At 43.6% G+C, this 24,357-nt stretch overlaps 1 long non-coding RNA gene across 1 annotated transcript; it reads right to left on the reverse strand.

Moving 5' to 3' along the window:
* Positions 1-7,188: 7,188 nt before the first annotated feature.
* Positions 7,189-10,544, reverse strand: LOC142827026 (uncharacterized). Its single transcript, XR_012901370.1, has 3 exons — positions 10,376-10,544; positions 7,707-7,788; positions 7,189-7,334 (listed from the first exon to the last, which is right to left on the reverse strand). It is a non-coding gene; the product is annotated as an uncharacterized LOC142827026 (long non-coding RNA).
* Between the last annotated feature and the right edge of the window lie 13,813 nt (positions 10,545-24,357).

The raw sequence follows: 24,357 nt of genomic DNA on the forward strand, positions 1-24,357 counted from the left end.
CCTTTCAGGTGTTTGAATTGTAGCTAGGCAGCTAAGCTAAAACTAAAGTAAAGTAATCCTAGTCTATATTCCTGATATGAACCCTTCAAGTTTTTAATGTTCTTAGCTTCTTAATGTCTTTCAATTTTAATTAATTGCAGTGGGTGTTAGATTTACATTTATGAAACATTAGCACATTGACCCAGTGTTGCTCTGGTCATTAAGGAGGGGCTCAGGACAGGGGCTGAGGGTATGGGGAGTACAGGAGTCAGGGTTAGGGGGTAAGAGGATCTCAGAGCAGGGTGTGTGTGGGAGCAGGAGTCAGAACAGGGGAGGAGGGTTCAAGGCAGAGGCTTGGGGGGCAGGAGTCCAGGGCAAGGGGTTGGGAGGTATGGGGGGGCTCATGACAGGGAGGAAGGTGCAGGAGGCTGGCTGATCCCCAGGGCTAGCTGGGGTGGAAGCCATGTTGCCCAGCCACTGATTCTCCAGGGCTGACTGGGGTAGTGGGGGCCATGCTGCCTAGGCAGCAGCTCCCCAGGGCTGGCCGGGATAGCGGGGGCATGGCCCAACTTGTGGATTCCTGGGGTTGGCTGATCCCCAGGACTGGGCAGGGTGAGAAAGATCACATTGCCTAGCTAGTGGCTCACCAGCATGGGAACCCTACCTGTGTACAGTGGCTGGCAACATCCAGAGCCTCGCCCTCAGCTGGTCTCACAGTGCACTCGCTTCCTTGAGTTCATTCTGCAGTATAACTGTCCACTAGCAGATATCTCCAGTTGCATTTTATGAGAAACAATCATATTCCAGACAAAGCCCATTGTCCTGGCACAACCAAACCCTTACCTTGGTTAAAGTTATGATAAGAGGAAGTTACATCCAAATTCACTGGTCCTAGCTCTTACCATTGAGGAGGAGTTCTTATACAAACAGACTCATGAATGGATGGACACACACACACACACGTATTTATTGTAGAAGAATACATACTTTATTTCATTTTCTATAGGTAGAAGTAATTGTATTATAAAGTTCCTTCTCAACATTTGCATATATGAGTGGAGAACCATAAAATAGAATTTTTTTCTCAAACAATGTTAGGAAAAAATTGATTGGGTTCATTTCTACTCCTGCCTGCCTAGCTATCATTTCAATGATGTTTTGGTTAGGCAAATATCTGGTGGCTCTTTAGACAGGAAGCTATGATCTATTGAATTGGGCCCGGTGCCGTACCTCAGAAGACTGAAACATCTAGGGCATGTCTACACTACAGCGCTAATTCGAACTAACTTAGCTAATTTGAATTAGTGCATCTAGACTTAAAAACTAGTTCGAATTAGCATTTTGCTAATTTGAACTAGCGTGTCCACACTGATTGGACACAGGGGCGCATTTAAGGGCAGCTGAAACCAGTTCTGGTAGGGCATCAGGTGAGTAGTTGCTTTGTGTGGCTGCTGTCTGAGGCTATCTGAGGCTCGTGCTTAAAGGGACCCTCCTGGACAGCCGGTACTCAGCTTTTCCGCTTGCTTGCCTACCTCGCCGAGGGACAGCAAAGCATTTTTCTCTGTGCCCGTCTGTGTCAGTGCTTCCCTTCGGGGACACCGCCGCAGGTGGCAACATGGACCCAGAGCTCGCCCTGCACTTTCTGGTGCAGTTTATGGACTTGCTGCTGCAAGCCTGCCAGCAGTGGCTGGAGGCTGCCTGGTTCCACCTGGTGCATGTCAGCCCCTCCGCCTGGCCACCCTGGGGGTCATGGCGCAGCTGCGGCAGCGCCCGGGCACCGGCGAGCCCCGCCGCATCTGGCGTCTGGACACCAGCAACGACTGGTGGGACCGCATCGTCCTGGAGCACTGGGGAGACCAACAGTGGACCCAGAACTTCAGGATGAAGAGGGACACCTTCCTGGAGCTCTGCGAGTGGCTCGCCCCTGCCCTGCGCAGAAGGAACACTCGCATGAGGCCCGCCATCCCCCTCCAGAAGTGGGTGGCCATTGCCCTCTGGAAGCTTTCCACGCCGGACAGCTACCGATCCATCGGGAACCAGTTCGGCATGGGGAGATCCACCGTCAGAGCGGTGCTCATGCAGGTACGGCACTCACTGGCCACTGGGCCGGAGGCGAGGGGGGCTGCAAGGAGGGGATGGGCTGCCCCAGGGAAAACTGGGGGTCGGGGGGGAGGAGGCAAAAGTGCCCCGCACCAGAGGGGCCAGTCTCTCCCGGCCGTACTACACGCCGCCTGGGGGGGTTGCTCCTGGGAGTGGGACACGGGGTACTGCCAGGGCATGAGCACTCCCAGCCACCCGGGCGCCCCGCATTGCTGTGTCTCTCCGCAGGTGGTCAAGGCCATCAACCGGGTGCTGCTCCTCAGGGTGGTCCGCCTCGCTGACCTGGACGCCATCATCCGGGGGTTCAGCGCCCTTGGCTTCCCCAACTGCGGGGAGGCCATCGACGGGACACATATCCCCATCCATGCCCTGGAAAACTAGGCCTCCCAGTACGTGAACCGCAAGAGGTACTTCTCCGTCATCCTGCAGGCCATGTGTGACCACCGGTACAGTTCACGGACATTAATGTGGGCTGGTCCGGCAAGGCACACGACGCCAGGGTGTACCGGAACTCCTCCATGTGCCAGAGGCTGCATGCCGGGACCTTCTTCCCTGACCTCCACATCAGGGTCGGGGATGTGGACATGCCCATGTACCTGGTGGGGGATGCGGCCTATCCCCTACAGCCCTGGCTCATGAAGCCCTACACGGGGCACCTCAACCCCTCCCGCCAGGCCTTCAATGCAAGGCTGACCAGGGCCAGCTTCATGATTGAGGGGGCCTTCGGGTGACTGAAAGCCCGATTTAGGTGCCTCCTCACCCGCCTTGAACTCACCGAGCACAACATCCCTCCAGTGGTGGCAGCATGTTGTGTGCTGCAAAATTTGTGTGAGAGGAAGGGGGAGGCTTTCCTGCCAGACTGGATGGCTGAGGCTGACCGCATGGCTGGCCAGTACGCTCAGCCCCACACCGCCGCCATCCGGGAAGCCCAACGGGAGGCCGTCCGGATCCGGGAATCCCTGCGGGAGAGCTTCCATGTGGAGGAGGAGGACTGAACTCTCCGTGCATTCCCCACTGGGGCCTTCTTTCACCCTCCCCCCTTCCTCTTTCCCCTCCCTAACCTCCCTTCCTAATGTCAAATAAAGACACCTGTTTTGGCAAAAAAAACCCTCTCTTTATTTTACATAACTGGAGTGGGGGGAGGGAGGAGTGAGGGTGGGAGAGAGGAGGGGGAAACCTGGGAGGAGGGAGCTGGAAGGGGGTGGAAGGGAAGGAAGGAAAAGCTCAGGCTTGGGGGTCCGGCTGGCTCTCCCGTGTCGCAATACTGTGGGTGCGGGGGCCTTGAGGGAGAGCGGGTGTGGAGGGCGGGGCAGGAGGGATGGGGGGTGTGAAGGAAGTGGGAGAGGGAGCAGGGGCAGCAGAGGGAGCAGGGGCAGCAGGGGTGGGAGGAGGAGCGAGAGCTGGGGCAGCCGCAGGAGCCGGAGCAGGAGGAGGCAGAAATTGGTCCACCAGGGTCTGGAGGTGGCCTCTGAGGGCACGGCCCTGCTCCTCCAGCACATCCACACTCCGCTGGCACAGCCGAAGGTCCTCCCGGACCCAGTGCTCCTGGTTGCGGAGCAGCTGCTCCATGAAGCAGAGGTGCCGCCGCTGGTAGTCCTCCTGGTTTCTGCCATTCCTGCTGGCCCGGGCGTGGGTGGCTGTTGCAGGCGGGGTGGTGCGCGCTGCAGTCCCAGGTGCTGCGGCTGTGGTGAAACAAGAGAAGCGGTCAGTTCTCTCTGGGGACAAGGTGGGTGAAACCCAGCCCCCCTCTGCAAGGCCAAGGCCCCTGCATGACACCCAGCTGCTGCTCCATGGTGGGCAAAGCCCAGGCACACGGTCCCTGGGCTTCCTCTCCCCCCCACCTCCCCGTACACATAAGGGGAGCATGATGGTATCACAGGTGGAGGCCTCCCCGCCCTCGGACGACACAGGAGATGTTGTCTGTGGGGTTCCTCGGGGGTCCTGGGTCCTGGGCAGGCTCCCGGCAGGCTCCTGGCTCTCGGCGTCCTCTGGCTCCTCCTCCTCGGTGTCCAGGACGGGTCCCTCTGCCCCGGGGTCAATGACCACCCAGGGGGCAGGGACGGCGTGAGCCCCCAGGATGCGGTCCTTTATTTTACAGCGGACCTGCTCACAGGTCTGCTGGTGGCCTCTGGCGGCCAGGTTGTCAGCCATGTGGCCGTAGACAGCCATGTTCCTGTAGCTAGTGCGCAGATCGTGAACATTGGAGGCTTCCTCCCAAACTTCGATGAGGTCCACGATCTCCGCACATGACCAAGCGGGTGCCTGCCTCCTGCGGCCCCAGGCAGGCTCCTGGGAGCCACCAGGCTGGTCCCAGGAAGAGGCGGAGGGCTGGGTGGCATCGGGTGGCTGGGTCATGGTGTGCCAGGTGCAGGGTCTGCTAGCTGGGTGCTGGCAGGCTTGCAACTGGCACAAACTGTGTAGCCAGCCCGTGGCCCTTTAAGGGCTCCGGGGCCGGGAGGGGGGCAGAAAAGTTTCCCTGGTGTTGGCCAGAGTGGCCACCAGGGCAAGCTGGGAAGGGTTAGCCTCCCACTAGTTCGAATTAAGTGGCTACACAGCCCTTAATTCGAACTAGCTAATTCGAACTAGGCGTTAGTCCTTGTAGAATGAGGTTTACCTAGTTTGAATTAAGCGCTCCGCTAGTTTGAATTAAGTTCGAACTAGCGGAGCGCTAGTGTAGCGCCTATCAAAGTTAATTCGAACTAACGTCTGTTAGTTCGAATTAACTTTGTAGTGTAGACATACCCCTACTTATTTGCAGTATGAATTTTGGCATTTTCCTTAACTTTCCTGTATGCCTCAGTTTTTCAATCTAGTATATAGCAATATATATTCACTGTTGAAAATGCATAAAATATGCACAAAATTACATATAGAGAGATTTTTAAAATACTAATTTGTATCTATTTGGAGTTTCCAGTTTTGGTTGTCTTTTATATAAATATAAGAAGACACATTAGATGAATGATTTTGACAAGGCACTTTGGTCTCAAAAATGTGAACCAGATTACCTGCAACTTGGGGGCAATGTGTTTGCAACCCCTGAAGTTTTTATTTACATCATTAATGACAGTTTGCTACAAATCACAATAGAAGAAAAATGTCAAATATTAGTGCTATATGAATGAGTATCTGAATGAATGCCAAACTGATCTGTTTATATTATACCATTCCCTAGCTTACTTACTATTAATTAATTAATTATTATTCCTCTCTACCACATGCCTTCACAAAGTTTTCTAAAAAGAATTCTAATGCAAAGTACAAGATGCACGATGAAAGAAGTTTTCAAACTTCATCTTGAATAATGTAAAACATTCAGTGTGTTTAGAGATTAATTGTAGTCTTTCCAAATAAAAGCAGAACTGAATATCTGCTACAAGTATAAAGCAGTTGTTGGGGCTAATCTCCTTTTTTATTAATCCTGTAAATTAACAAATATGAGAAAAATGTCCCACAATAATAGGTTCAGACATCATCTAGATAATGTTCCGGAATATCAATAGTCAATGGTAAGACTGAATTGATATCATAACAATTCATTTTACATACATTTTTGTTTACAATTTTTTTCTTACTAACCAGTGTCTGAAATGGCATTGAAACATTTTCTACAGGCCATATACAATCTGCAAAGCATTTTGCCATATGTAAGTATGCACAGCACTGTATTTTCTTGAGTGTATCAGCAACAGTAACTCTGACTTCATCAGATTTGAGACTAGGTACAACCATTGAAATAACAGTTTTGGGAAAGGCTGGTTTAAAATGCTCTTTGCAAGATGTGAAATAAAAGTAAAAGGATATTAAGTTAATTACCACATTCCAGCAATGTATAGAAATATATGAAGGAGAAATGCCCTGTCACCTATGGTATAAATGTAGCCGTGTTAGTCTGGTGAGTGCTACTTAGTCCTGTTTTTTGTTTCTGTCACCTATGCACCTAATATCATCCACTTAAATTTTTGCTCTTTAAAGTGGCGCACCATGTTAGAAATTCATGGTACAGGCAGTCCCCGAGTTACGCAGATCCCACTTACGTCGGATCCGCAGTTATGAACGGGGATTTTCTTGCCCCGGAGGACTGGAGCGGCGAGACACCTGGTCCCGCCGCCCGCCTCCTCCGGGGCGAGAAAAGCTGCTGATCTGGAAGCGCCGCGGGTCTGGCCCCAGGTCCTCCGCCGCTTTGCTCAGCGTCTCCCTGGTCTGCTGGAGGGGGATGCATCTAGTGCTCCCCCCCCCAGCAGACCAGGGAGACGTGGAGCAAAGCCCGGGGCCTGTGGTAGAGCAGGTGGGGCGCTGCCAGTTGGTCCCGCAGCACCGCTTCTTGGCGCTACTGGAGCAACCCGGCAGCACCCCAGCTGCTCTGCCCCAGAAGTCTTGATTCAGCCGCTGCTGATCAGTTTCAGCAGCGGCTGAATCAGGATGCCTGGGGCAGAGCAGCTGGGGTGCTGCTGGGTTGGTACAGTAGCGCCAAGGAGCGGCCGCGCTACTGGACCAACCCAGCAGCACCCGAGCTGCTCTGCCCCAGGCGTCCCCATGTCAGCTGCTGCTGAAACTGACCAGCGGCTGACTACAGGAAGCCCGAGGCAGAGTTGCTCTGCCCCGGGCTTCCTGGAATCAGCTGCTGATCAGTTTCAGCAGCAGCTGACTTGGGGACGCCTGGGGTTCTTAAGTTGAATCTGTATGTAAGTCGGAACTGGTGTCCAGATTCAGCCACTGTTGAAACTGATCAGTTTCAGCAGCGGCTGAATCTGGATGCCAGTTCCTTCTTACATACAGATTCAACTTAAGAACAAACCTACAGTCCCTATCTTGTACGTAACCCGGGGACTGCCTGTACTTCATTCTAAAATAACAGCCATTTTGTTGTATACCACAATTATTGTTAGGATTCACATGATAGTTAATGGGCTGATATGGAGAAAAGTAACATGATGTTGCCACCATGACAACTGTAAAATCCATAGAGTAATGCAAGAGGAAGCATGATTCTGGATATATAAAGCAAAAAAAAAAAAAGAACAAGCTTTAAAAAAGACGAGGGGTTCTCTGCTGAATTTCATGAGAAATGATATGAGGAGTGACAGTGCAAGCTCTCCTATAGATCCATAAACGTCACACTTGGAAAATAAAGCTGCAGAACATGTTGAAGCAGAAGTCACTGAAAGTGGTGTTGAACCTTCAAGATCAAGTGAGGAACCAGCAAGGGTCAGTCAGGCAGCTTCAGAAGTGACCATGACAACATCGGCTGGAAACTACATGAAAACAGAAACAGAGACACCAAAGAAAACATCAGATTTTATCACAACATTAAAATATAGTTCTGATCCAGCTGAGTGGGAAATCATATTTCATAAAATATTTTGCAGAACATACACCTTCCCAGAATTTGGATTCTGATTTCTCATTACAAGGTAGTCAATTCGGTAAAAAGAAAAGATATGCATGCAAAGAATATTTTTCAGGTGACTGGCAAATGGGGAAACTGTCAAAAGAGAATGGCTTATTTATTGTTCTTCAACTGGTAAAGTGTACCACTACATATGCAAACTATTCTGTGTCAGTGACTACTCTAATCAATTTATAACAGGTTTTGATGATTGGAAAAATGCAGTTACTAGAATTACTTCTCATGAGCAGTAGAAGGATCATGTTGGCACACAGTCAATGGTGTTCTACCATCAGAAGTCCACCAGAATTGATGCAGAACTGGAAAAGATGAAAGAAAGATCATGTAAATACAGGACTGAAGTCCTAAAGAGAATAGTTGCTGTAATATTCTTTGCTGAAGGAGGACTAGCCTTTCGTGGGGATACTGAAGTGCACAGCTGACTTAACAATGGAAATTGCCTTGGTTGCATTGAACTTCTAGCTGAATTTGAGCCATTTCTCTCAGAACACATGCAAGGACATGGCAATCCAGGAAGAGGAAATGTGTCTTATCCTTCGTCAACTTATATGCAACGAATTTATTGAAATATTGGGATCCAAAGTTATGGCATAGATAATATCTGAAATCAAGAAGACCAAGTATTATGAATCATCCCCTTAATATTTATCACACTGATCAGCTTACACTGGTGTTTCGTATGCACTCAGTGATAGACATGTGGTTGAGCAAGCTGCTGGTCAGTCATATAATAGTGCCAGAAATAGGAGTGGCATTTATTCAGGGGTTCAAGCTAGGTTTTGTGACGTTAACAGTTTGGCTAAATGGGTTTCATGTGCTGCCTACAGTCTGAATTTGGTTGGATCAGCTGCTGTTGAGTGTTGATCTGTAGCAGTCAGGGTTTTTTTTTGGATTTTGTAGTCACTCCTTATGTTCTTTTTAGCTTTACCCCAGAGAAGGTCTAAATTAGTAAATAACATGAAGCAAATACCTATGTTGTACAAAGCGTATCAGAAAGATGATGGTCAGGAGTGATGCCACCAGAGCACTTTATATGAACTATTCTGAAATTCATCAGATTTTTGATAGACATACCTGAAAGTGATCAACAACCACCAGCAGCTTCCAGGAGACACAATCACTGAATAAGGAGCTGTATCAGTTTGAGACACTTTTGATCTGCGTCATTTGGAATGACATACTACAAAAGACTAATCTTGTGAATAAAACTCTACACAAGCCTGGCATTGAGTTGTGCACTGTCATGAATGCATGTAATGGTCTCTTACCACACTTTTGTGTTACCCACCATACAGTTCATGTGTTTGAGGCAACTGAAGAAGATCTCACACGATCCGACTACAATGAGACCACCCAAAGCAAACAACTGAGGATATGTCTACACTACCCCGCTAGTTCGAACTAGCGGGGTAATGTAGGCATACCGCAATTGCAAATGAAGCCCGGGATTTGAATTTCCCGGGCTTCATTTGCATAAGCGAGGCACCGCCATTTTTAAATCCCCGCTCATTCTAACCCCGTGCTGCGCGGCTACACGCAGCATGAACTAGGTAGTTCGAACTAGGCTTCCTAGTTCGAACTACCGTTACTCCTCATTCCACGAGGCGTAATGGTAGTTTGAACTAGGAAGCCTAGTTCAAACTACCTATTTCGTGCCGCGTGTAGCCGCGCAGCACGGGGTTTGAACGAGCGGGGATTTAAAAATGGCGGTGCCCCACTTATGCAAATGAAGCCCAGGAAATTCAAATCCCAGGCATCATTTGCAATTGCGGTATGCCTACATTACACTCCTATTTCGAAATAGGAGGGTAGTGTAGACATACCCTGAGAAAGCAATTTTTTTGATGAAGTTTGTATGGATAACATTGTCTCAGATATGAATTCCAGGGACAAATTTCACACTCAGGCTACATCTACACTATGAGTTTTCTCGGCCAAAAATATGCTATCGAGGGACTCATTTACATGAGTTGTGATCTCATTTGCATGAGTTGTGATCTCATTTGCATGTTTTCTGCTGATCCATTTTTGCACTGGGGTTTTTGCACAAAAACAAGCAGTGTGGATGTTTTCTTTTTGCGCAAAAACCCCTTTTTCCGCAAGATTGATATAGCTCCTTTTGGGGCATAAGGATCCAGATACTGCTTTGTGTGCCAAGACCCCTCCATGCTATCATGTCCAGAAGTCTATGCAGCCTTTTGAAAATTCTTAGTTTGGCTGATCTATAGTCAGGCAATGGACAGAGTATGGAACAGTCAGATTACCCTCTATGTTCCTCTACTCCTGTTCAACCACAACCCATGTGTGTAAAATGTTCTTGAAGAGTCAGGGAGAGCAAGACTGCAGAGGGAACACAGCCCAAGAAACAGTGAAAATAATACAGTGGCAGTGCATATAATTTGGCCATTTTTAACGTTTTTCATTTAGCTTCTTCAAATGCATTGATTTGGTTTACTGTCTTTTATGTCTTGATGGCAGCTGGTCTGGTACATTGATATTTTATGTATAATCATGTTTAAAAAAAGTGTGCAATCTGCAAACAAGGATGTATGATCAAATTTTATTATCAGTAGAAATATACTAAATCATAGTGATCCATTAGCTTTGTGTTGAGATAAATGAATAGGTTTTGTAAAATAGATAACAAAATTCACAAAAGCTCTTCACAGTAATCCATAAATTGTGTAAGGTACATGAATATTTTTATAAAGCACATAAAACATTTTATGATTTCTCCTCATCCATGTCACCCCAAAAGCTTATTAAGCAGGTATAGAAAACAACCCTGATTTTTCTTTCATGCACAGATCCATCCCCACTAATAATAGGTATTTTATCTGTGTATGTGTGCCATTCTAGCAATCCACTCCTGGCAAAATGATTCACCTTTTACTATTCCACCATCTTCCTGGGCATGCATCTGAACCTTCTTTTTTCAGACCTTCTGAGTTCATAGTATGATTTCAAAAGCTGTGGCAGAAAGAGGTACCTGGAACAGAATAACAGTGGAGACAGTGATTCCATTTATAATAATGTTACTTAGGCATGGTCTACATTAGGGATGTAAGTGACTAGTCAACTAGCGATGCGACTATTTGCTTCCCCCACCTTGCTGCCGCTATGAGAGAGAGGCAGCAAGCAGGGGGAGCAGGAGCTGTTGCTGGGGGAAGCTGACTTAGACGCTGGTTGTCCCCAGCACTGTCTCCACAGGGAGGCAGGGGAGGTAGAGGCACAGCGGGAAATGGCACGAACCAGGACTTAAGCATCCTTTGCTCATGCTGATTCTGTTGTGATTCTGCTTTTGAAATGTACAAGAGCCCCATAAGAGCACGGAGTCCCCTGCTGGTCCCATGCTCCCTGTGCGGCTTCCTTTTGAAATGTACAAGAACCCCACTGGGGCTCTTGAATATTTCAAAGGCTGAGACACTGCAGGGAGCGTGGGGCCAGTCTTCCACTGGCCCTGCACTTCCTGCGGGGCTTCTGCTTTTGAACTGTAGCAAGAGACCATTATTTGATACAGTTCAAAGGCAGAGGCCTTATTGATCAATGAAATAATCAGTGGAAATCTCATCAACAATTCGATTAGTTGATTAGTCGAAATGTAACATCCCTAGTCTATACTACATGGGAAGGTCAAAGTAAGATATGAAACTCCAGCTACGTAAATTGAAGCAAATTCTTTCCAGCAGCCACGCATCACACCTCAGACACACTCACAAAGGAACCTGCCCCCACAATCAATCCCATGGCCAACGCTGTCTTCACATCAGTACAAGCGACACCATCAAAGGGCCTAATCACATAAGCCACATCAGTAGGCTCATATAATTGCTCATCCACTAATGTGATATGTGCCATCAAGTGGCAGCAAAGCCCCTCTGCCATGTTTATTGGCCAAACTGGACAGTCTCTACAACAAAAGATTAATAGACAGAAATCAGATATTCAAAATGGTAACACACAGACACCTGTAGGGGAATATTTTAACTTTCCTGGGCACTCATTAAAGGACTTAAAAGTAGCCATTCTTCTGCAAAGTAATTTCACAAGCCAACTACAGAGAGAGAGAGAATGGAATTGACTTTCATATTCAAATTTGACACCTTCTCACTTGGTCTGAACAAAGACTTGAATTGGTTAACATATTATAACATCAGCTTTCCTTACATTCAACACCCTATTGACATCAAAAGCTGAGTATGGGACACTTCTAGCCCACACAATTTGCATCATTAGCACTGGTACTACAACTGACAGGAGATTTTTTTGTTTCTTTCTTCCTTCTTACTTTGAGGGTCTCCCCCTTTTTTTCCCACTCAAGATCATAACATATGAACAAGTGGGTTTTGCCCACAAAATCTCATGATAATATCCTTGGGGCCATCTATACAGCAGTGTTATTTCAGAATAACATAGTCTGCATCTACACACAAGCAGTTATTTCAATATAATGTCAAAATAATGTTGAGCTGGAGGACTTCTTACTCCAACTCTGGTAACCCCCATTATATGAGGATTAACGGAAGTTGGAGGAAGAGTGCCCTATTTCAAAATAAGTGCCGTCTAGTCATGCCCAAACTCAAAATAAGCTGTTTCAACTAAGCAATTAGAATAGCACAAATTGTTCAGCTCATTTCAATTTTTTTTTAAAATAGGCTATTTTGAAATTTGGTGCGCTCTACACAGCACCAAATTTCAAAATAAAGTGCTATTTTGAGACATCCCTTAACCCTCGTGGAGTGAGGGTTACCGGATTGCTGAAATAGTGCATCCGTTATTTCGAAAAATATTTCAAAATAATGTGTGGCTTGTGAAGACCTGGGGTAGCTATTTCGGGATACCTCTAGTATCCTGAAATAATTTTGATATGTAGACATATCCTAAGGTGCCACAGGACTATTTGTTGTTGTTTTTTAAGTTGTTTTAAAGGGTACACTTATGTATATGCAATAAATCCATAAACTTTGTTGTAGTTTCTGTGAAGTGCATACTCTTATAAATGAAAAGAATACAGTCAATGCATGCATTTTTTCATATTCTAGAAAACTCCAAATAATTATAAAATAGTGTGTTTTTAAGAAAGCAATTGGCAACTGATTAAATAATTATTTAGGCAGACTTCCTTTAGCAATGTCAATACTATGCCTGGCAGAATACGAAAGAAAGTCAATGTTTTGCAGTCTAAAGTTATGTAAATGAGGTACTTTGAAGTTACAAAGAAATGAGAACTGCTCCCCCAAATTAATTTAAGCTCCTATTATCTGTTAGTTTTTGTTAATGGAAATGTTAATTGTTTTGTAGTCTACTAATATAAAAATAATACACTTAGAATGGTGACATTTCATGAACAAAACAAAACAAAAAGTATATTTCAAAAACTCCCTTTGAACTTCTACAATGGCATAATTGAAGCTCTATCTACTATTAGGTGTCAATTTCAAACACCTATGACTGTGTTATCCTGGCTGGCACATTATTTAATGACTTCTAGCTCCTTTTTCTGTAATGTTGGATGGAACAACTTGTTGGCTTCCTGCACTAACATGAGGAACATAAGGGAAATAATTACATTAATGAACTGTTCCACTGAAATAAAACTAGACTATAAAAAATAGAAGATTCTTACTTAGCAGCTATGGTTCCCCTGGTGTGTGTAGAATGCTCTCTGCTTAAATTGGGGCTAGTAGGTGAGTTGGGCACATATCTGCTCAGTCAGACACCACTGAATCCAGTATGTGCCCAGGATGATACATTCATAGGACCTAGACCAGGGGCAGCAACCTCTCAGAAGTGCTGTGCCAAGTTTTAACTTATTCACTTCTTTTTACAGGTCTGCGTGCCGTCAATACTTTTTAAAGTCAATAATAGTCCTACTTACAGCAGCTTCATTAATAAATAAATTAAGATGCAGATCATACTGTTTTAGTAACATAGGATTTTAAAAAAATCATTAAGATCAGAATTTTAGATATCTGCAACACTCCAAAAAAATTCTCTTTTTCTGTCTTACTTTTGGATACACAGGCTAAATTCTTAGCTCCATCACAGACTTCTTCAGTGAGCTCAGGTAAGCCCCCAATAGTACATCTACACCACAGATGTAGGTGTAAGTTACAGCTCCAGGAGACATACACACGCAACCTTTAGCTGAGCTAGTGCTTTGAGAGTAGGTCTGCACTGCCTGCTGTAAGGTGTGGAACACACACACCTCCTGGCAGCACTAAGGGGAGCTGAAGATGCACCCAAGTATCTGAGTGTAACACTGAGACGATTGATTTTTTTTTTCTTTTAAGGAGCAGGAAAGGACCTTGCTTTTCTAAAACAAAACTGTCTCATCCCAAACTGTAGACATTGTCAAAATGGTTTCTTGTGTAAAAAATGTCATGCCTTTTCACTAACTCAAACTTCAAAGTCTTTTATAACTAGATTTTGGAGGGGCTTTTTGTAAAGGAAAAATTTCATTAACTTCTTTGGGGGGACATAGAAAAGGCATAGGACATTTTGAAAAAGGGGGAAAATTTTTAAAAATGGGTCCATTTGGCACACTTTGGAATGAAAACAAATTCATAAGTTAATACTTTTTTTCCCTTCTGTGAAAATAGGTCATCATATTTCAGCCAGTTCTGGTAGCACAGGGAAAAATCATGAGTTATGCTTTTGTTGATAATTTCCATCAGAGCCTTTAGCTTTGTATTCTAAATCTAGACCCAGATATACAGAGATATTGAAGAGGCAGATCCATGCCTAAGCTGCTTTCCACTCCAGAAAACCCCAGATGTCTAACTCCCATTAAAAGTCAAATGAAAATAAATGTAATTACCATTAGGCACCTATCTGTCTCTTTAGGTGTTTGTAAATCTAAGCACGGAGCAGCTCCATTTAGCAGCTGCTTGACAGAGCCCTGCCTCCTGCCAATCAGCTGAACTCCCTGCCTGTGTTGACAGGCTATGAAGCTCAAATAGCAGTGCTGTTTCCTTGCTGCGCAGGGCAGGAGTAGGGTTGGGACTGACCTCCTGCTGATGTGCCAATGAAAATCGGCTCACATGCCACTGATGGCACATGTGACATAGGTTGCCAACAACTGACCTAGACCTTAAGGCCTGTTTTTTAAATTATGTAGGTGCCTAAAGTTGTGATAGGTATTTAGTGGGGATTTAAAAAACCACTCAATGCTCAGTGAAATCAGGAGGAGTTAGATGTCTAGCCAGGTACTTTTAAAAATCGTGTTAGGCACCTATCTTCATCTGGAGAGTGATGAGGAGAGAGGAGACAGAGAGAATTGGGGTTGAATCTCAGAGAAGAGGCAGGACAAGGTCGGGAACTAAAGGCTAGCTTGGACAGGGGGCAGTGCAGTTTTTATGTGATTAGAAAGTTGGTGACCCGACAAAGGCTGGACAGGAGGCTGGACATAGGCTGGACATAGGTGACACGTGGAGAGAGAGAAAAGGTCACATGTCTCCCCCCCCCAACACCATAGAAGAGGTCCACTGGTGCAGCTGTGAGCTGGGGGAGCAGAACAGGCTGGATCTGGGTCACTCCACTTCCCCTATGCCACCAGTGAGTGCAGGTGTGTCCCCCCTCAGTCTTCTCTTTTCTAAACTAAACAAGCCCAATTCTTTTAGTCTTCCCTCACAGGACGTGTTTTCTAGACCTTTAATCATTTTTGTTGCTCTTCTCTGGACCTTCTCCAATTTCTCCACATCTTTCTTGAAATGTGGTGCCCAAAAATGGAGACGATACCCCAACTAGGGCCTAATCAGCACAAAATAAGGTGGAAGAATGACTTCTCTGCTGTGTCTAGACTGCATCCCTTTTTCATAAAAGGGATGCAAATTAGACCTATCGCAATTAGACCTATCTGGGCAACATTGTTCAAAGGAAGAGAGAGGAAGAGCAGGAGCAGAAGTTTGGGGGAATGGGTGGAGTGTGGGCAAGGTAGAGCAGGAAGAGGTGGGGCCTGAGGTACACTGGGGGTAGGGTAGAGGCAGTAAGAGGTGAGGCCCTTCTCCTGGCTAGGGGTAGTGCTGGGAGGAGTCACACTGGGGCATGATCACGTGACCAGTGCTCTCCTTGTGTCTCTCCTCAACAATCAGCTCTATGGCTGGAGGCTCAACACCACACAGAGCCTAGTGCTCCAAGAGTAGTATCTCTCCTTCCCAGTTCTTGATCTGTAAAGTAATGGGAAAGATGTAAAGCATCATCTGGGCCCCTGATAACCTCTTCCCTTACAAATGAACCAGTACCTTCTTGCATTGCTTTGTTAACTTGCCCTGCAAGCTTCAGTCTCTGGCTCTTTCCTACAGCTTCTTTTCCCCAAATTACTGAGATCCACTGTTTAACTTTATTACAGTAACACTTTAGTGAATATTGGACATGACTCAAAACATAGTATAATCAAATTAACCATGGAGTTTTACTGTATCTGAAGATGCAGTTGAAAATTAGCTGGTGAATATATGATTACAGGACTCAGCAAGGGAGTAAAGCAAAGTAAAAGACTAATTGCTTTTTCAGTGTTACAATGAATATTGGGTTATAGTAGGATTACCTGTTCTTATGATGCATAAACTGTAAAATAATTATTTCATCTGCACTGTGTATGCTGTCCAAGTAATGTGCAGGATAAATGATGTCAGGCAGTATTCCTTTTATTTTTATGTGTACTAGCAAATTAATATGTATCGTATTATTTATTAAAAATAAGGACAAATTCTGCACTCTCTGAGATTCATAAAACCCTTGATTTCTCGCATCTTGCAGAGGTGTAACTGAAGGGAGATTATGACTTAGATAGCATGATTAACATAGTGTTGATATGCACAAAATAGGAATTATGTCCTTCAAGGAGCAACATTTGCATGGCTAGTAAAAAAAGCATGACATGCTTTGTCAGAGGCCATGTGTTCTGTAAAGGAAAAGGATGCATTCCTCAGACAAAATTCAAACCCCAGCTACCTAATTCATGGAACAGAGAGCATGGTATCTTAGTACTATCATCTCAACTCTGCATCCTCCTAGGTAGAAGAAAAAACATTTTCCAACTCACTTTAATACTTCCAGAGTTTCTTAATCAGTTTCTATCTTTTTGTAAAACCAAACCTCAGAATTTTCTGAATACAGGCAGTCCCCGGGTTACATGGATCCGACTTACATCGGATCCCTACTTACAAACGGGGTGAGGCAACCCTGCACTAGCTGCTTCCCCCCAGCAGACTAGGGAGACGCGAAGCTAGCGCCCCCCTCCCCCCCCAGCAGACCAGGGAGACGCGGAGCGGCTTTTCTCAGCAGACACCTCAGCTTGAGAATAAAGGACTGAGGGAAGTGAGGTGTGGGAGAATAAAACTGAGCTCTGGAGAAATGTTTGGCTAGAGTTTCCCCTACAATATGTACCAGTTCCGACTTACATACAAATTCAACTTAAGAACATACCTACAGTCCCTATCTTGTACGTAACCCGGGGACTGCCTGTACATTTAAATAGGGTATAGCATTGACACACCATGGGGCAGGGTCTCAAAGGAATTTAACTTTAATGTTGAGGCTACTGCCATTTGATTTGTTCATTATATTTTACTCTTGTCTATATAGTCTGTGATTTCTAAAGGATTGTTCCGTATCACAACACCATTGTATTTGATATAGTACTTTTAGGATCAAAGAGAGAATTTAAAAGATCTTGCACTATTTACATTATTTCTAATAGTGAATCACATAGGGTGTGTCTACACAGCACCATACATTGAAATAAGATAAGCAAATTGATCTACGCAATTTGCGTGTCTTATTTCAATGTTATTTTGAAATAGTTTATTTCAAAATTTGGTGCTGTCCATGCAGCACTTATTTTGAAATAAATCGCTATTCTAAAACATCCTTTACTTCTTGTGAAATGAGGTTTACAGGGACATTGGAATCACGAGCCCATTATATTTAGAAATAATGGGCGCGCTCAAAAGATGCGGAATAGCTATTCCGGGATTCCTCTGGTATCCCAAAATAGTACTGCAGTGTAGATATAGCTGTAAGGTGAAATTTATCCCTGGGTAATGTTGGGACAGATTACATACAATATTCTCCTTAAGACTCACCAACACCTTTTTTAGACAGTTTCTAAGGTACTCACAGGGTCCCCATCACCATTGTGTCTGCGCACATTGTCATCTTTAATATATTTATCCCCAGAACACCCCATTAGTTATAGGAATGCTATTAGCATTTTTTTTATTGCTAGGGAACTGAGGCACAAACAGACTACGGTCATGTCTCCACTAGAAAATTATTTAGAAATACCTTATTTCAAAATAATTACTCCTAAAATAACTATTTCAAAATAGTGTGTCCACACTACTGGGAAGCCTTGAAATTAGTCTGAGGCAGGCTCCTTCAATGTGGATGCACTACCTCAAATTTAGAAAATAGCAGGCTTGGTAGTGAGGTATTTTGTTATTTCAAAATAGCTCCCTAGTGTAGACCAAAGCAAAGTGACTTGCCCAACATAAAACAGAAAGTCTGTGGTAAAGCAGGGACTCAGACCCAGGTCATGGGACCTAACCACTAAACTGTATTTGTTTTCCATGTGCTCCACCAGTCCTGCATACAGGAACTTAAATTTGAACCATTTTGAAGAGGAACATTTTTCCCCTTCTCCCAGAGTAGCTTGCTCTTCCCTCCCGCTCCCTGCCTTTGCAGGAACCGAGGCTACATCTAGACTGCAGGCTTTTTGCACAAGAAGCTTTTGTCGGAATAGATATTTTGCAAAACCTTGCTCAAGGGTGCGTCCACACTGCAAAAGTGCATCGAAAAAACGATTGGCTTTTGCGAAAGATAGAGTCCAGACAGCTTGGATGCTCTCTCACAAGTAAATATTGATTGCTATGGACAGAATGGCCACAAGGGAACCTGTACTTTTTCCTCTTCCCTCTTCTTGTGCAAAAAAACCCTCTTCCCCATCCACACACACCTTTTTGCACAAGAGCTCTTATGCAAAAAGGCATTCTTCCTCATAGAATGAGGATTACCAATTGCGCAAAACCCCCTGTGATCTTTCTGTTTACTTGCACAAAAATGCGCTTGAGGTGTGGATGCTCCGCAAGTTTTTGCAGAAAAATGGCTGTTTTTGTGCAAAAACTCTGTAGTGTAGACATAGCCTCAGTCTTCCCTGCTTCTGGGGTCTAGAGCTGCTTAAAGTTCTATGCCCCTGATAAACCTCACTCCATGAGGAGTAAGCAATTTTTCAGAATAGCAGCACCAAATTACAAATTAAGTTATTTTGAAATAAGAGCGAAATAAGATACACAATTTGAGTAGTTCAAATTGCATATCTTATTTCCAACTACAGTCCAGAGAAGATGTAGCCTAACAGACCCCTATTTTTTCTCTTTTATTCTCAGCCAGAAACTTTCAACTGGTCTGCCTCTCCCTTCTTTCTTAACCTTAGAGCAAGCATCTATATTCTTGATATATAATGCATCACTGATCCCTTTTCCCCTTTTTCTGTTTTTCCTGAACAGCTATTTTCATGTATAATAATATTCCAGTCACAGGATTTAACCCAACAAGTCTCAGTAATGCTAATGGCATCAGAATTTAGCTTATGTATTAAGATTTCAAATTATTCTCCTTTATTCACTGTACATCATTTGTGTATAGAAATCTAAAATGTTGAACAGATTCCCTCTGGATTTTCTCTCTTGTTATCCTGTATGATTTTATATTCTTCCTGCAGTTTTTAGGCCTCTGACAAGGCCATTTTTATTATATCTATGTCTTTTATCATATCTATGTCTGCTTTTGTCACCTGCCCTCCTATTTTAAATCCTACCTCATTACATTAATGAGTAATTGTTTGAATATATTTTTTCCCTTCTTTGTCATTTGGAATGTAAGCTGGCTGGTTTAGTCCTGGGCCCCTGACCAGTGCTCATGTTTGTAAGTAAAGATCCAGCAGCTCCTCTCAAACCACGGGGCCTGAAGGCAGGGCAGACAGCAATGCAAAGGCATTCCCCAGTCAATAAGGCCCAGGCCCTGGTGCAGGGCAGGGCAGCAAAGCAAACACAGTCCCCCAGTTATTAAAGCTTCAGGGGGCTTGGATCAGCTTGCCACCTCCTTGTGCATGCCCTCTGCTCCAGAGGTAATAAGCCACCTACCCACAATCTAAAACTGAGTGAATTGTATCCATATAAATTAAATGCAGTTTTGATGACAGTCTTTGGTAGATTATAAATAATTAAATATATTTCAACCGACCCACAAATCTTATAACAGTCTATGGTTTTGATTCTGATCTCATTTATCCTGCTGCTGATCAGGAGTAATGTCATTGAAATAAAGATTAGAATGAGGCCCTCAGCTCTTTATTTATAAATCACTTGTATACAACATTGATTTTCATATGATAGGAGGGTAGACTGTATAATAGATTAGATCATATGATGAATCATACAGTGAATGGGTATGACAGTACTTGATCCTTCTTCATTTTCCTAAAATTGTTTTTTAATTGTTCATAAAGATGAAGAACAACAACCTAGCATGAAACTGTCAAAGACTGAAATTTATAAGAGGAAGAAGATGCAGTGTGGTATGCAGTATTTCTGTAGATGGATGTGTATTTCTAATACTGCATGTTTCCAATTCCCTTTAGAAATGGGAGAAGCCCATTGATTATTCAGATCTTGATTGTGCTTATGAGCCACTGAAATATGAGAAAAAAAATTACAAGTCATATCAAAATGATGGTATGAATCACAAGTTGCAGAATCAATGACATCTCATCTGGTAAGCAATTAGCTTACTTTTCAGAATCACTGAAACTATTCTAAATATTACATTGTTTGAAATGAACACATTTATTTATACAGAGCTTGTGGAGAGATTATGGTCTAATTATTTGCTTCTTGGGTGGTGTACTTGGACATAATTTGGAAGGAACAGAGGTCATGCCTTAAACATCATATCAAATCTGAAAGTTTTAAGGAGATAGGCTTATTGTAACTTTGTCATGTTGTAGTTATCTCTGTATCGTGATAAACTCAGTTTGCTTGCCTTCCAGAAGCTGGGAAAGGGCCTTAGGGGATGGATCACTTGTTCTGTTCATGTCCTCTGGGGCACCTGACATGGACCATTGCTGGAAGACAGGATACTGGGTTAGATGGACCTTTAGTCTGACCCAGTATAGCCATTCTTATGTTTTTAATGAACCTCATCCTGTAGTGGAAGTCAGTGTGGTTCTGTGCATAGATAGTAACTTTTCTGAAAACAGACAGTTGCTGAATCAAGGTTTATTATTGTAATACTCAAAGGAATTAAAAACCATAGGTCTGAACTTGCTCAGACTTACTCCTCTTTTACACAGCTGGTTCCAATCTTTTATATGGAGGCTACTCTGTATTTTCTCTTGGAAACTAGTTTGGAAAAAAATTGATATACTTCAGGTATTGCTCTTCAAGTGGATTTGTCTGAATTCCAGATGAAATTCTGATATTGGATGTATAAGGTGTTCAAACATCTGTTAGGTGCCTAATAGTCAAAAAGACTCTAATTCAGGTCTAGTTCTAATATTCTTTAAGACCAGTATGAGGAAATAGATACTGTCATGTTAACTTAGCAACAACACTGGCCACACTTTAACTCTTCTCTATGTATCCAATTGATATTAAACTGTTTCACTGTCCATCATCACTCACTCCTCATTCAGACATGAGTTCAGAAACCTTGGAAGACTATTTGAGGTGCACCAATGCGGGTCTCCCAATTTTTTGTTATATTATTATAGTGTCCAAAGGCCCCAATTAAAAATGGTCCCCTCTTACAAGGCTCTTTACAATACAAACAGAATCATCTCATCACAGGGTAAGAGAAGCTATTTGACTTCTCTAGTCTATATAACTATCATTTTTCTTTAAAGAAGCAGATGTGACTATTGCTAGATGGTGTGACTGAGACTAATTCTGCTCTTATATTCAGCAAGTCTTTGTTTGTGTAACAGTTCCAACAGGGTGGCTTGCCCCATAGCTGAAAAGCCAATGGCTAAACCAACCCTAATTATAGGATGAACCACTCTGAGAAGTGTTGGGGTTTGTGTGAAAGTAGAAAGAATTATACTGTAAGAGAAAGATGAATTATGCTGTAATAATTGAATAAGTTGAAGGAATACTGTTTGTCTCTGAACAGGAAGAAGAAAAGTATGTTAATGTTGTTTGTAGGTATGCAGATCAGAGTGCTAGCCAAGTGGGCCTGAGTTAATAGGAAAAGGAGCATTAGGTTTAGGGAGAAAGCAATTGAGATAACCAAGGAGATATGGACAGGAGATTGCTGTGTGCTTGATGTGGAAATGAAGATACTTGACTAGTGTCACACTAATCATGTGAAGTTTTGCCCCTCTTTTAATCCCGTTAATTTTGGCTTTTTTTTTTTTGACTGTATAAATCAAGGGGTTTGAACCTTGTATGGGACTCACATTTTCTGGATGCATTTAGCAGAGCGGCTTTGCTAATAAACAGAGCGGTCTTACAAATCTGTGAGTCCTGTCTGACTTTGACATTTGTAAGGGTTAAATAAGGGGTCTTGGTTGTTGTGACCATGGTAATGGGGCACAGCTCAGCAGACCCTGCTTCTATTGATTTACAGACTTGTTTTGATTCCTTCTTTCCTGCTTGCTCAGGATAAATGAGTATGCAGCAGTACTCAAGATGTAACTTTTAAGGAATGGCCTGTGTGTTAACAATGCTATCTTCCTGACTCCCTTATCCACCCTGAAATATACCTTCCAGGTCACACATCCTTTACCCCTTGTAAGTCACTGAGTCCAGGAGTTTGTGATGCAAAAACTGCTTACATCAACTAAAAATCTGTAAACAGTAAACAGGGGTGAGTATAATTATATTAATCACATGCTTATGATTATGCATTAAATGGGTGTTTACTAAATTGGGGCTTAAAGGGTGATCTAATTGATGTATTTACATTGTAACTAATATAAAAAAGTGTACTTGGGGTTAATTTGTTGCTCACTCACATCCCAGATAAGAAGGATCTGAGACAGAATGAGTATCATCAGTAAAGATGCCTTTCTATCCCATCCACCTGTGAGTAGCCTGTTCTTTTTTAACAAGAAGGGTGGTTCTAGTGCAACAAGAGCAGGAAGTGGCAATGAAAGAGAGAAGCTTTGGAAACTGCAGCAAAGTCTAAAGACACTTTGGGAAGCAAGAAAGGGGCTTGAGCCAGCAGGGCAAACCTCAGGAAGCAGGGAAGTTTTCCAGGCAGGAAGTTCTCTCTCCTGGGGGAGATAGCAAAGACCAAGCTTTAAAGGACTATGAAGAATGGCAAACTCCATGGAGGAAGTACTGGGAAGCAGAAAGAGTTCCTCAAGGAGGTAGGGCTGTGCCCATCTGAAGCTGGGATAAAGATTGTGTTTGTTCTATTTTTGAAAGATTTTGCTTTGATTTGGACTATTATATACTATACTAATTTAGTCTTATTGCAAGTGCTTTTTTTGTGACGGTATGCCCCAGGAGTACTTTGAGCCTGGAGTACTGGCACCTTTTTTCTTCCAAAAAAAGCACTGCTTATTGCAGATTCAGTCTTAAGTTTGTAAAACCCAATAAAAATACACCATCGATGATCAGAACATTGTTTTCTCTTTATTTTTGAACGGACCTTCTTCTCATATGTCAAAGTCAGTTAGAATGTGTTCCATCCTGTCTAGAGAATGCATTAGGCATATTGACAATGGGGAGTTATTTCTAAATATTTCCCCTTATTTCAAAATAACAAGGTGAGCATCCACAATACCAAGCCTCTTATTTTGAATAATGAGCTTGTTATTTTGAAATAATAAGTCCTGCTTGTGAAGAAGAATATGCTTATTTTGAAATAGTTATTTTGGGAGTTATTATTTTGAAATAACTTACTTTGAAATTACCTGGTAGTGTAGACATAGACATTGAATAGTAGATTGATGATTGGTATAAACTGCCTTTGTCACAGCTGCAAGTCCCAGTCACCTAGTTAGATCTAACATGCAACCCCTGCATTAGATGCACAATTTTCAAAGATCTGGAATACTTGGATATGAATTATGGGTTCCATACCATCTCTTTTTCTACAAATAGGCTGATGTATAAAATTATCACTCTAGTTTTATTTCTGTTGCAGTAAAGCAAGCAAAAACTTAAAAAAAAAACCCATGCTGACCTTGCATAATAGGGTGTGTCTAGACTACATGCCTCCTTCGACGGAGGCATGTAGATTAGCCAGATCGGAAGAGGGAAATGAAGCCGCGATTAAAATAATCGCGGCTTCATTTAAATTTAAATGGCTGCCCCGATCTGCCGATCAGCTGTTTGTCGGCAGATCGGGGGAGTCTGGACGCGATGCCCCGACAAAGAAGCCTTTCTTCATCGACACAGGTAAGCCTCGTGAAACCAGGTTTACCTGTGTCGATGAAGAAAGGCTTCTTTGTCGGGGCATCGCATCCAGACTCCCCCGATCTGCCGACAAACAGCTGATCGGCAGATCGGGGCAGCCATTTAAATTTAAATGAAGCCGCGATTATTTTAATCGCGGCTTCATTTCCCTCTTCCGATCTGGCTAATCTACATGCCTCCGTCGAAGGAGGCATGTAGTCTAGACACACCCCTAGTGAATAAATTAATTTCCCATCTTTTCAGGCTGCTGCTTATACAATATTTCTGATGTAAAGCAAAAAATAAATCTTGAATGTATAAATGTTAATGAACAGAGACAGATTATCTTTTATCAGGGAGAGAGATCCCCTGGTAAAAAGACTTATCCCTTCTGACTTTTTAAATGACTGTATGGGTACGTCTAGATTACATGCCTCTGCTTCCTTATGCCTCGTGAAACGA

The sequence above is a fragment of the Pelodiscus sinensis genome, chromosome 1, assembly GCF_049634645.1.
Source record: "Pelodiscus sinensis isolate JC-2024 chromosome 1, ASM4963464v1, whole genome shotgun sequence".
Lineage (NCBI taxonomy): Eukaryota > Metazoa > Chordata > Testudines > Trionychidae > Pelodiscus > Pelodiscus sinensis.